Source organism: Sciurus carolinensis, chromosome 15, assembly GCF_902686445.1.
Source record: "Sciurus carolinensis chromosome 15, mSciCar1.2, whole genome shotgun sequence".
Lineage (NCBI taxonomy): Eukaryota > Metazoa > Chordata > Mammalia > Rodentia > Sciuridae > Sciurus > Sciurus carolinensis.
The window spans coordinates 24,872,015-24,881,198 of record NC_062227.1 but is presented as its reverse complement, the minus strand read 5'-3'; the positions used below and the strand labels follow the sequence as shown (position 1 = coordinate 24,881,198).

The 9,184-nt window shown below is 40.4% G+C and overlaps 1 pseudogene; it reads right to left on the bottom strand.

The window, feature by feature from the left end:
• Positions 1–2,198: 2,198 nt before the first annotated feature.
• On the bottom strand, positions 2,199–4,009 carry LOC124965347 (sodium-dependent phosphate transport protein 2B-like; annotated as a pseudogene).
• Positions 4,010–9,184: the final 5,175 nt, after the last annotated feature.

The window sequence follows — 9,184 nt, the reverse complement described above, 5'->3', positions numbered from 1 at the left end:
TAGGCCTTTGGAGCTTTATCATTTTTCTTTTTTTTCAATTTTCTGAACCTTTATCTAAACAATTTTTAAAGCATATTTTGAAGTGAGATAGACCTGGAGCATAGTGGCATACACCATTGATAAACAAAATGTAAGTCATTAATTGTGTTACATTTAATTAACCTAATTTTTAAAATTGTGATTAACATGAATCAGTTGTGCATGGTAATCAGGTTCCATGTGGTATTTTAATGCTTGTACATACAGTGTGAATCAGCCCCCCTCTAGAAATAACTATTCTACATTCGTGTTGATTTTTTCTTTTTTCTTTTTTCTTTATGGTTTCCATGTAGAAGAAAGAATATGAAGTACTTGTGTTTCTGTGTCTGGTTTATATCTGTTAATGTCTTCTGATTCCAATCATTTTCCTGCAAATGACAATTTCATTCTTATTTGTGGCTGAATAATAGTACATTGTGTATATATACCATATTTTCCTCATTCATCTGTATATGGACACCTAGACTCACAATATTTTGACTATTGCAAAAGGGCCACTGTGTATGCAGTGCTCTCCTTAATATGCTGATTTCATAGATCTGTTTGCAGTTTGTTGAGGATCCTCCATATTATTCTCCATAATGGTTGTACTAATTTACATTCCCACCAACAGAGTAGATTTTACATTTTAGAGCAGTTTTGTTCATAGCAAAATTGCAAGGAAGAGTTTGAAAAGAAGGGAAATCTACAGAGGTCTCCCATATACTTACTCCCTTCCTCTACACAAGAAGAGCTTCCCTCATCATGTACAGTGTTACCAATGATGAACCTGCATGGACACATCATTATCCCTCAAACCCCATAGATTATATTAGGATTCACTCTTGGTTCTGTAATTTGGGCAAATATATAATGACATGTACCCACAATTAAAGCATCCTATATACTATTTTTACTGTCCTAAAAATTCCTTGTGTTCCACCTGTTGATCCCACCCCCACAACTCTGGCAACCACTGATGTTTTTGCTTTCTCCATAGTTCTTCCTAAACTGTCATATGAAGCTGGAGTATAGCTCAGTAGTAAAGTATTTGCCTAGCATGTGCGAGACCTGGCTTCAATTCCCAGGACCACAGATAAATAAACTAGTAAAATAAAATGCTATTTAGTTGGAATCCTACAGTATTTAACCTCTTCACATTGGCTTATTTCACTTAGTAATATGCATTTGTTTCTTCCACGTCTTTTTATGGTTTAACAGCTCATTTCTATCACTGAATAATATTCCATTGTCTGAATGTACCAGTTTATCAAGTTTTGGCAATTTTGAATAAAGTCACAGTAATTAAAATAAGACACCAGTTGTGGTTTATTTAATTAATTTTTGTTTTCTATAAATAAAGAGACAAATCAATAAATGGGCAGACACTTTACAGAAGAAGACACACAGGCAATTAGTAAATATATGAAAAAGTGTTCAACATCTCTAGTAATTAGAGAAATGCAAATTAAAACAACTCTAAGATTTCATCTTACTCCAATGAGAATGGCTATTATCAAGAACACAAACAATAATAGATGTTGGCATGAATATGGGGAAAAAGGTACACTTTTACATTGCTGGTGGAGTTGCAGTATGGAGAATCCTAAGAAAACTTGGAATGGACCCACCTTTTGACCCAGTTATCCCACTCCTCGGTTTAGGCCCAAAGGACCTAAAATCGCAAACTACAGTAACATAGCCACATCAGTGTTTATAGCAGCTCAGTTCACAATAGCTAGATTGTGGAACCAACCTAGATGCCCTTCAACTGATGAATGGATAAAGAAACTCTGGTATATATACACAATGGAATACTATTCTGCCATAAAGAAGAATAATATTATGGCATTTGCAAATAAGTGGATTGAATTGGAGAATATCATGCTAAGTGAAATAAGCCAAGCCCAAAAAACCAAAGACCGAGTGTTTTCCATGATAAATGGAGAATGATATATAATGGGGGTGGGGGGGGGTGGGAAATGAGAGAATAATGGGGGAACTTTAGAATATATAGAAGGAAATGAGAGGGAGGGAGGTATGAAAATTGTGGAATGAGACATACATCATTACCCTATGTACATGTATGATTACACGAATGGTATGAATCTACATTGTGTACAACCATAGAAACGAAATGATGTACAATGAATCAAATGCAGTCTGTAAAAAATTAAAAGCTAAATAAAAAGGATGAGGTTGTCCCAGGGCTTCAGGGAGTGCATCCACAAGGGCAGGAAGTTCCAGTTGCGCAGCTTTGTGGGCAGGACGCGCGGGCAGTGGGACTGCAGCAGCCGGAGGCAGACCACCAGTAGCAGCAGGAGGACGATGGGCACCCCCACGCCCACCAGCACCGGCCAGCCAGCCAGCGAGAGGCCGAACACCGCCAGCGGGGTCAGGAAGAGGAAGAAGATCAGGTAGAACACGGCAAACCAGCGGTACTTGGCGGAGATGTTGCCCAGCCCCTTGGCCAGGCGGATGGGCAGGCGGGTGAACGGGATCGGGTACCACATCAAGATGCCGGAGATGTTGAAGAAAAAGTGGCACAGGGCGATCTGGAGGGAACTCTGGAGAGTGTTGCCCGGGCTGGCTAAGGTGGCCAGGATGGCGGTGGTGGTGGTGCCGATGTTGGAGCCCAGCGTGAGCGGATACGCCCTCTCAATGGTTATCACCCCGAGACCGACCAGCGGGGTCATGGCAGACGTGAACACGGAGCTGCTCTGCACAATGAAGGTCATGCCCGCCCCCATGAGGATGGCAGCCAGTCACCCAGGCAAGGGGGAAGGGGAAATCAGTGTTGAGGGTTTTCTTGATGACAACTGCAACCCGCCCCTTGAGCACGGAGCCCAGGAGCTTGATGATCATGATCAGGCAGCCGCAGAGGAACAGCAGGGAGACAATCAGCAGGATGATGCCCACGGCGAGATCCGGGAGGTTGAAATTCACAAAGAGGTGCTGGCACTTGGCAATGTTCTCCTTGTAGGTCACATTCTTGATGGTCCAGGTGTAGATGCCATCTGTCCAACAGAGTGAAGGGGAAGTGCAGTTCGCAGGAGAGGGGATGGTGACATTCATCTGAGTCGTGTTTGTAGAAGTTTTGCACCAAATCTTGACCAGACTCTTGTCTGGTCAATTCGTTATTCATTGCAATTTGGTGGATGACATTTTTGTCCAGCTGAATAATAAGCTTCGTGAAGGGATCTGTGATGACTTTCAGAAGTGCCGGGGCATCTTCTCCATTCTTGAAGTGGAAGGTGTCCACCACCAGGTTGGTCAGAATCTCCAGGTAGTGGGTGGCAGCCTCCAGGGGCAAAAGCACCAGTACGCACAACCAGTTGAAGAAGTCGTGGACCGTGGCCCCTGCAAAAGCCCTCCTGAACTCACTGCGATCTCCGGCCTGCATGAGTGCCACGATGGTGTTGGTCATGGAGGTCCCGATGTTGGCCCCCATGATGATGGGGATGGTCGCCCGCATGGTCAGCAGTGAGGAGGCCACCATGCTGACGATGATGGAGGAGGAGGTCCTGGAACTCTGCACCATGACGGTCACAAGCACCCCGATCATCAGCCCTGCCAGAGGGTTGGACATGATAGAGTTGTTGTTGAAGAACTGCCCGGCCACTTTTCCTCCAACCAGCTGGAAGGTGCTGCTGAGGACATCCAAGGAGCACACAAACAAGTAGAGGAATCCCAGGAGCAAAACGAATTTCCCAATCCCTTGGAAGATGCAAAGGATCTTCCCTTTGGTGTCTCCCTCTGACCACTTGATCCCAGTGTCCTGGAGTGCGGGTAGGTCCCAGGGGTCTTCCACCTTGGTGGGCTCCTCTATCAGAGTGGCAGTGGAGTACGAGGGCATAAGTTCAATCTTGGGTGCAGGACCTTTGCCGTCATTTTCGCCCGTCTCCTTGCCTTTGGACTGATGAGTTGAGGCCCCTTCGATGTACTTATTGGGGTTGGGCTGGGCATTTTCCAACTCAGGCCAAGGAGCCATGGTCTGGGATGGAGGCAGTCGTCAGGAACAGGAAGCAGTCGGCAACAGCTGGAGAGCACTGTTCTGGTATTGTTATTCTAAAACCATTTTTCATGCATCATGGGATGTTTGATATGGAAGAAAGGAAGTATGGCTATAAAATCAATATTAGGTAGAAAGTCTTAAGTCCTAATAGAAATATCATTAAGTACCTTGGAGACTGAGGCAGGAGCATCAGGAGTTTGAGGTCAGCCTGGGTAACATAGTGAGACTCCATCAAGGAAGGAAGGTCATTAGGAGTTTAAATGGGCTGGTGACATGACTCAGTGGTACAGTGCTTGCTTAACATAAGGAAGATCCTGGGTTCAATTCCCAGTCCCTGCCTTGCCCTGGGTTCAATTCCTGGCCCCTGCCTTGCCCACAGGCATGTACACACACACACACACACACACACACACACACACACAGAACTCATGGGTTGTTGTCCTGTTAAAAAAACAACAACAACAACAAAAAAACAGTTTCTAGAAAACAAAATCAACTCCGGAGCAAGCAGACCTCACACACAGAATGCAGTCTGTAAATGTCATTTTACTAAAAGGAACCAGGGCTTCTTAGAAAAAGGGCTGATTCTAGATCTGGGCACCTGGTAAGGAAATGTACAAGATGGATCTGCAATGTTATATTATACACCAGACAGTAAAAAGCCTAGTAAGGATGTTAGGGTTGATATCAAAAGGACAGAAGAGTCAAAGAGGCTCCCATTAACCGAAACTGGGATCAATAACAATTACTAGCGCAATGGATTCAAACTCACCAAATATATCTGAAACCATAAATTTGTAATATTTTAAAAAATCAAGTCCAATGGACACCTTTGATGGGCTCTAAATAAATTGTAATGAATTCATTCTTTATTTTGAAAACTGGTAAATGAAGAGAAAAAAGTGGCTATCCCACCTTTGCAATGATAAATATATCTTAGGTAAACCATATAGGCAATCAGGGAAGACTGTTTATGAATAAATTGTAACTATTAAATTAAGAAGGACTGGAAGGATTAAAATATCACAATTGTGCAATCCCTAATGAATGATTATACCCGGACTTTATTTTTTTTCTTGATACTGGGATTCAAACCCAGGGGCATTTTACCACTAAGCTACATTCCCAGCTCTTTCTAATTTATTTATTTATTTATTTATTTTGGTTTCATTAGAGAATGTTACCAGTTTTTTTTTTTTTGTTTTATTTATTTATTTATTTATTTTTTTATTGTAAACAAATGGGATACATGTTTCTCTGTTTGTACATGGCATAAAGGCATATCATTTGTGTAATCATAAATTTACATAGGGTAAAAAAAAGCTAAATAAAAAAATAATAATAAAAGAGATAAATAATTTAAATCTATTTGTGGAGGCACTGGAAATTGTCTAAATTTCATTAGATAAGATAATAATGCATAACTCCAATAAACACATAAGAATCTTGTAGCAGCAGAGGTATTTACCCTACTACTCTTCTCAGGTAATAACAGAAATATCATGATCTTGATGTTTGAAACTGAATCCCACTGAGTTTTTTCTTTTCTTTCTTTCTTATTTTCTGATTTTCTATCATCCATATTTTCATGGCACTGGATAGAGCCAAAAAAAAAAAAAAATCAAAGATAAACTAGTACAGAAGGCAAATCTCAAATTCTGTTAGGAATATGCAAAAATTGATTATAGTAAGTGAACTCTTTTTAAAAAGAAATGGACCAATGTAAAGTGCCAAAGAGTCAAGTTGAAACAAATAATTTACTTTCTTTGGTCCAGCAATTTAGTCCACTAGGGCAACAATATGCCTGCTGCTCAGGGCGAGTCTCTGCCCAAGGTTCTGAGTGTTACACCTGAACAGTGGAGCAATCTGGGGAGGGATTCTTCTAAAATACCATGGTCCCCAAATTTGGGTTTCTCTTTAGTTGTCATTTGAGATTAAGAAACCAAAAGCAGAAAGACAAGAACTATATATTCCTCAAAACCAAACCACTACCAGCCACAATGAAACCAGGAGAAACACTAAAAAGAGAAGCTACAGAGGGAACCAAGGGACAAAGAGAAACAGGCAAACCTCAGCAAAAATAGCCAAGTTGACCTGATCAGTTGTGGTTTATATAATTAATCTAACTTTTGATTTCTATAAATAAAGAGATAAATAATTTAAATATATTTGTGGAGACCTTGGAAATTATTTAAGTTTCATTAGAAACTGTGTTTTCTCTGCTGGGCACATGCCATGTCTGCCCAGTAGGTACCCACTCAAATCTCCAGCATTCACAGAGGAACACAAGCTCAGGAATGAGCGACACAGGAGTCTTACCCACGGACTATATGATAAAATGACAAGTTTTGTCAATTCCCATGGGAGTAGTAGAAAATGGGAAGCAGTAAAATTCATACATTAAAGGAAATTCTTCCTATGTAAGAATACTCCCTAAAAGAAAACACTAAAGAAAAAATAGAAGTACTTGCCAAGAATGAGAACACCTGAGATTTTTATCATTTTCCTCCACAAAGGTATTTGATTCAGGAATGCCTGGACTGCATTTGCTGTTGGTTTCTGGCTTATGTTTAACCAGTGGGTGTGTTTAGCAAAGAATATCATGTTTGGCTCAGTAAAATCTGGCAGATTAAAAATGTTGACACTTTTGGAGCTACAAGCTCCAAAAGAATAGAGATTTGCACATTCAAGCACTTATCACAATAACTATTTACATTACTATTGTTTAAATTAATATTCAAGCACATAATGTAATAGCGATGGCCTTGCAAGATGCTTGCATGATCTTGTTCTAGTTCAGTAAACTTTTGATAGGTCCATTGTGTCCAATTGAAGGTAAATTCTTGAGATTGTTTGAAAACTTTTGAACACTTAGTTAATAATCGAGGCCTAAGTTGCATTTCTTAGTATTTTAGGCATTCCCAAAGCAATTGGATCCTGAGGGCCGACACTGTGCTCCTAGCAGGACAACCTGGCAAGTTACCCACTTTTAACCAAGTTTTTAATCTAGAAAAGTCTTGTTCTTCAGCAGAGTGTGCTGCTCTAAAGGAAAAATGGTACAACTGATTGACAGGGCAACTCCTGTCCAGGGTTGCAGATGTTACAGGCAGATCACCCTCAGTCTGCTGAAGAGAAAAAATATGGCAGACAGAGAATACTCAAGCAAATTGACTTCCAAGAATATTTACCTGCTATTTCATTCATTCATTCACTCACCCATTCCTCTATTTCTTCATTTATAAGATGTATATCAATATCCACTATGTTAACAATTTAGAGATGTTGACACAATTCTGAAGAGTAAGGAGGTGAAAAGGAAAGGAAGAGGAGGAAAAGGAAGAGAATAATAAATCTCAAATGACAACAGATGAATAATTATTGAGCATTTATTGTATGACAAGGACTATACTGAGCACATTGCCTACCAATGGCATTGTCTCATTGAATTCTCTCAACTCCTTGAAGTAAATGTTATTGTTTCCTTCCACTTTCTGGATGAGAAAGTTGATGTTCACTCAGGTTAAGTAATTTAAAAGCTTATAAGAGGCTGACTTTGTTCTAGAACCCAAGACTCTCTGATTTCAGATGCAACACCTTATTATGGTGAAAAGCATCATTGCTTCAAAGAATGGCCAGGATTCCAATTCTGGATCACCATTTACTAGCTGTGTGATCTTGGGAAAGATAACCTGCCTCTGCTCTGGTTTCCTGTTGTACCAAAGATCAGATGTATTAGTATACACAAAATATTCGGAATTACACGTAGTTCATAGTATGCACTGCAACAACTATTTTATTATTCTGAAACCTGTGTTCATTATTATCATTTTGTTGTCCTCATGGAGTTTAAAGTCCAACAGAAATAAATCTAAGGAACAGCCTGTCACAATATAGTGTGTTAAGAACTTGGAAACGCAACTATGCAGAGTGCTAAGGGGGCGTATTGTGCATTCCTAAATTCAGACTTAAAGTTCAGAGAATCTTCCTAGAAGTGGCACCTAAGCGGGAAGACCTGGAGGAAGGGGAGAAGGAACAGTGAGCTAGTCTAGGGTCAGGGAATTGGGATGTGTGCTCAAGGAAGTCTTCTTATTTCTAAGAAGGACATGTTTACAAAAAAAACTCAGGCAAGTATTACAGATCTTCACCCATGTTTTCCTGATCACAAAAGTAGAAAACAAGTGCCCTTGACAAATATAGTCTGAATAATATTTACAAGTATATGATCATTGAATTTAGAATTAGCATTTCAAACCTCAAAAATTTTTAAGGTACTTTTTTTTTGGGGGGGAGGAGGGGGATTGAACTCTCAGGCACTGATCTACTGAGCCACATCCCCAGCCCCTTTTAGTTTTTTTTTTGAGACAGAGTCTCTCACTAAGTTGCTGAGGGCCTTGCTAAGTTGCTGAGACCTTAAACCTGCAATCATCCTGACTCAGCCTCCTGAATTGCTGGGCTTATAAGCATGTGCTACTGCGCCCCTCTAAAAGTACTGATAACTGCAGATTGATATTCACTGCTGTTAGTCTGAATGGTTACATTTCAGAAAACGCAGAAATGGAACCTTTCTTTTTCTTTCCCTATGGCTTACTGATCCTTTTTTTCTCCTATCTCTGTTCTCTTTGCTTCCCCTGACTTGCCCCTGTGACTGCATTTGTATTAGGAGTAAGTGCCTACCGTAAACCTCTTTGTCCACTTTGTGTCTAACAGTCCCAGTTATGTCCCACTGGGGAGAGAAAGCATCTTAAGGAAAGGAGAGCAAGGAGAAAGAGACTAGATTCAGAACCATCTGCCTAGTTTTCCTCTAGCACAGTCTAATATTTTTAAGTCTTAGCACTCTCTCCTGTTCTGCATGACAAAGGCGGCTAACTGCACTCATCATTCAATAAAAACATCTCCATATTCAGAATTAATAATCATAATTTCAATCAAGGCTATTACAAACTCTAGACTGATTCTAGATAGAAAAATCTAGGTTGGTGAGACCTGTGGTTCCCCACTTAGCAAGATGGGATACTCTGATTACTCACTTAATCCAGGATGATAGAACCACACAAAAGCATCAGGAGAAAGATGTTGTTCTTGTTAGTACTAGTCAGGAACTCTCAATTGCTATAAGAAAACATCACCATCCTCCTCCCCAGCAGCAGAAGT